At 40.8% G+C, this 5,319-nt stretch overlaps 1 non-coding gene across 1 annotated transcript; it reads left to right on the forward strand.

Annotated features, from left to right (window-relative positions):
* The first annotated feature begins 382 nt into the window (after positions 1–382).
* On the forward strand, positions 383–454 carry TRNAH-GUG (transfer RNA histidin (anticodon GUG)). The gene has a single exon. It is a non-coding gene; the product is annotated as a tRNA-His (tRNA).
* The last annotated feature ends 4,865 nt before the right edge of the window (positions 455–5,319 follow it).

Below are 5,319 nucleotides of genomic sequence, written 5' to 3' on the forward strand. Positions count from 1 at the left end.
TTTTTTTTACTTCTGAATAATAGTAATAATAATGATAATAATGATAATAATAATAATGATAATAAAAATAATAATAATAATGATAATAATAATGATAATAATAATAATAATAATATAACCAAGAGCAACTTTTTTTTTCTTTTATTTAATAATATTGACCAGCTTTTCTTAACCCCCCCCAGCCATCCGTTTTCTCTCCCTGATAATGATGATGATGTATTGATCAATCACTTTCGTAACGGCGGAAGGATACAAAATCTACCACGATGTTCTACCATGAAGTAGAAGTAGAGTGTAGCCACCCCTGCAAAAGGAGAAAGAGATAGAGCCTTGAATACGTCTTATACCACAATTACCACGTCTACCACATAGCTTGGCGGCGGCCGTGATCGTATAGTGGTTAGTACATTGCGTTGTGGCCGCAATAACCCAGGTTCGAATCCTGGTCACGGCAAAGAGAACCATGTTACCATTTTAGGGGGTCCTTCGATGGTTTCACCTCAGTGCACCTCTTACCACCACCACCACCTCACACAACCACTACGATTACCCTCCACCACTACACATCACGACCAGTAATGTGTAACATCCCCTTACTATACCATTTTGAAGGCCAGTACCTTACTAGACACTACTCAAACACACTCCTACCACACAATTAGCCAGAGGAGCAGACCACCACACACCCCTACCACACAATTAGCCAGAGGAGCAGACCACCACACACCCCTACCACACAATTAGCCAGAGGAGCAGACCACCACACACCCCTACCACACAATTAGCCACACCAGCAGACCACCACACACCCCTACCACACAATTAGCCACACCAGCAGACCACCACACACCCCTACCACACAATTAGCCACACCAGCAGACCACCACACACCCTACCACACAATTAGCCACACCAGCAGACCACCACACACTCCTACCACACAATTAGCCACACCAGCAGACCACCACACACTCCTACCACACAATTAGCCACACCAGCAGACCACCACACACCCCTACTACACAATTAGCCAGAGAAGCAGACCACCACACACCCTTACCATACAATTAGCCACGCCAGCAGACCACCACACACCCCTATCACACAATTAGCCAGAGGAGCAGACCACCACACACCCCTATCACACAATTAGCCACACTTCAGACCACCACACACCCCTACCACACAATTAGCCACACCAGCAGACCACCACACACCCCTACTACACAATTAGCCACACCAGCAGACCACCACACACCCCTACCACACTTCAGACCACCACCACACACATCCCCTACCACACACTTCAGACCACCACCACACACATCCCCTACCACACACTTCAGACCACCACCACCACCACACACAGCCCCTACCACACACTTCAGACCACCACCACCACAACACACAGCCCCTACCACACACTTCTTTCTCTCAACAGCCCAGAACGCACCCCTTACATACGAGAGGCCACGAAGTTCCCACGGATATGACAAAAATATATTTCTCACACGCCGCTGCTGCTGCTACCACGAAACCTGAACCAAACGTGAAGGTCTTGTTGTGAAAGTATTTGGTTTTTGTGCAAGTGATGGTACGTCACGGACCCTGACACGATAGATGTACCATCATGGTAGTGTGTGTGTGGGGGGAAGGGAATGGGTGGTAGTGTGTGTGTGGGGGGGGAGGGGTTGGAATGGTTGGTAGGATGTACCATCATGGTAGTGTGTGTGTGTGTGTGTGTGTGTGTGTGTGTGTGTGTGTGTGTGTGGGGATGGGTGGTAGTGTGTGTGTGTGTGTGTGTGTGTGTGTGTGTGTGTGAGGGAATGGGTGGTAGTGTGTGTGTTTGGGGGGGGGGGGGAGTTGGAATGGTTGGTTGGATGTACCATCATGGTAGTGTGTGTGTGTGGGAGGGAATGGGTGGTAGTGTGTGTGTTGGGGGGGGGGGTATGTTGGAATGGGTGGTTGGCTACCATTTACAGCAGTGGTGACCAGCTGGTTATGGGAATGGGAAGATAAGGCGTCTCCTTCTCCCCTCCCCCTTCCTCCTCCTCCTCCTCCCTCCCATTCCCTGACGGTGAGAGCAAGAATGGTGCCATAATGGTAGGACATTTCTAGGCGGGTATCGAACACTGGAATGGGGGTGAGAGAGAGGGAGAGAAAGGCGTATTGTCATGGTGATGGGTAGAGAGATGGAGGTATGATGGTCATACAGGGTACATATGGTGTAATGGTACCATAATATGGCATGGTGCTCTAGTACCATCATGGTAGTGACCAAGGAGCAATGGTAGGGTAGTTATAATTGCTGTAATTGATGTAGAGGTTATTACGATGTTGGTAGATGGTAGATAATGGAAGTAGCACTGTTAATGGGGAAGTGATACGAAGTGGTATTAAGATATAGGAGGGAGTGTTGGCCCAGGTGTAGTTCGGTAGTTAAATGGGTGGGTGGGAGGGAGGGAGATAATAGATAGATAATAGGTAGATGATGGTAGATGGGGTGGCGAGGTATACCAGTGTATGGTAATGAGTTGAGGCGGTATCTACCATATGGTAGATGATTCTCTCTCTCTCTCTCTCTCTCTCTCTCTCTCTCTCTCTCTCTCTCTCTCTCTCTCTCTCTAGTCTCCGTTTCCCATTACTCAGCCGAGCGCAAGAGTAAACACCTCCCCCCCAACCCCTCTTCAGAGCCACTGGGACCCAACACCCTCGTCCCCCTATAAGGCCTCCCTGCCCTCTACCACACTACCGTACCCACGCCCTTGAGAGCAGACCATGTATAGCCCTGTCATGACCCTGCCACGTGTCGTTGATGGCGTGTTCGCCGTCTGTCTCCCAGCGACCCCTGGCAACCCCTCCTCCCTCCTCTTCCCTACGTATGTAAACAACTTTTTTTTGGCCAGCTGCTGTTTTTGGTGTAAACAAGAAAACAAAAAAACAAACAAAAAATGGAACGCATGATTTTGCCAGATGTCACACGTTGGGTTTATAGAGGGGGAAAAAAATATATTATTTAGGAAAAAAGGGGAAAGAATTTTGATTTGGGGAAATTATAGAGGGGAAAAATATAATTATATTTTTTGGGAAAAAGGGGAAAAAATTTTAATTTGGGGAAAAAAAGGGGAAAATTAATTTTTTTGGGGGGGTGAGGGAAGGGGAAAATAATTCTATGACATTTTTTAATTATGGTGATTTTGAAATCAATAATGGGTACAATTAATTATCGTCCTGCAATAACTGCTTGTTGGGTAGTTATGCTTAGGTTACTGCTTGTTGGGTAGTTATGTATAGGTAACTGCTTGTTGGGTAGTTATGCATAGGTAACTGCTTGTTGGGTAGTTATGTATAGGTAACTGCTTGTTGGGTAGTTATGTATAGGTTACTGCTTGTTGGGTAGTTATGTATAGGTAACTGCTTGTTGGGTAGTTATGCATAGGTAACTGCTTGTTGGGTAGTTATGTATAGGTTACTGCTTGTTGGGTAGTTATGTATAGGTAACTGCTTGTTGGGTAGTTATGTATAGGTAACTGCTTGTTGTGTAGTTATGTATAGGTAACTGCTTGTTGGGTAGTTATGTATATGTAACTGCTTGTTGGGTAGTTATGTATAGGTAACTGCTTGTTGGGTAGTTATGTATAGGTAACTGCTTGTTGTGTAGTTATGTATAGGTAACTGCTTGTTGGGTAGTTATGTATAGGTAACTGCTTGTTGGGTAGTTATGTATAGGTAACTGCTTGTTGTGTAGTTATGTATAGGTAACTGCTTGTTGGGTAGTTATGTATAGGTAACTGCTTGTTGGGTAGTTATGTATAGGTAACTGCTTGTTGTGTAGTTATGTATAGGTAACTGCTTGTTGTGTAGTTATGTATAGGTAACTGCTTGTTGTGTAGTTATGTATAGGTAACTGCTTGTTGGGTAGTTATGTATAGGTTACTGCTTGTTGGGTAGTTATGTATAGGTAACTGCTTGTTGGGTAGTTATGTATAGGTAACTGCTTGTTGGGTAGTTATGTATAGGTAACTGCTTGTTGTGTAGTTATGTATAGGTAACTGCTTGTTGGGTAGTTATGTATAGGTAACTGCTTGTTGGGTAGTTATGTATAGGTAACTGCTTGTTGTGTAGTTATGTATAGGTAACTGCTTGTTGTGTAGTTATGTATAGGTAACTGCTTGTTGGGTAGTTATGTATAGGTAACTGCTTGTTGGGTAGTTATGTATAGGTAACTGCTTGTTGTGTAGTTATGTATAGGTAACTGCTTGTTGGGTAGTTATGTATAGGTAACTGCTTGTTGGGTAGTTATGTATAGGTAACTGCTTGTTGGGTAGTTATGTATAGGTAACTGCTTGTTGGGTAGTTATGTATAGGTAACTGCTTGTTGGGTAGTTATGTATAGGTAACTGCTTGTTGTGTAGTTATGTATAGGTAACTGCTTGTTGGGTAGTTATGTATAGGTAACTGCTTGTTGGGTAGTTATGTATAGGTAACTGCTTGTTGGGTAGTTAATCATAGTTTCCTCTCGAGGGAAGGTTTGCGAGTGTGTAAGAACGGCAGATTATTAAAAAAATTTGATGATTAATAATAAATTTTCAATGATTAATTATAGATTGTTGATGATTAATAAAAAAATTTGATTGGCAATAAATTTTCAATGATTAATAATAAATTGATGATTCATAAAAAAAATTGAATAATAATTTTTATGATTAATGATAGATTGATGATTAATGATAAACTGATAATTGTTGATAATAACTTGATGATTAATAATAAATTGATGATTAAGGATACATTTTTGATGATTAATAATGAATTGTTGATGATTGACAATAGATTGTGGGTTAATGATAAATTCTTAATGATTGATAATAAAATGTCGATGATTAATGCTAATTTTTTGATGATTAATGATGAATTGTTGATGATTAATGATAAATTTGTGATGATTAATGATAAATTGTTGATGATTAATGATAAATTTGTGATGATTAATGATAAATTGTTGATGATTAATGATAAATTTGTGATGATTAATGATAAATTGTTGATTAATGATAAATTTTTGATGATTAATGATGAATTGTTGATGATTAATGTTAAATTGTTGATGATTAATGATAAATTTTTGATGATTAATGATAAATTGTTGATGATTAATGATAAATTTTTGATGATTAATGATAAATTTTTGATGATTAATGATAAATTTTTGATGATTAATGATAAATTGTTGTTGATTAATGATAAATTGTTGATGATTAATAATGAATTGATGCTTAATGATAAATTGTTGATGATTAATAATAAATTGAGGGGGCG

This window comes from Panulirus ornatus, chromosome 11 (assembly GCF_036320965.1).
Source record: "Panulirus ornatus isolate Po-2019 chromosome 11, ASM3632096v1, whole genome shotgun sequence".
Classification (NCBI taxonomy): Eukaryota; Metazoa; Arthropoda; class Malacostraca; order Decapoda; family Palinuridae; genus Panulirus; species Panulirus ornatus.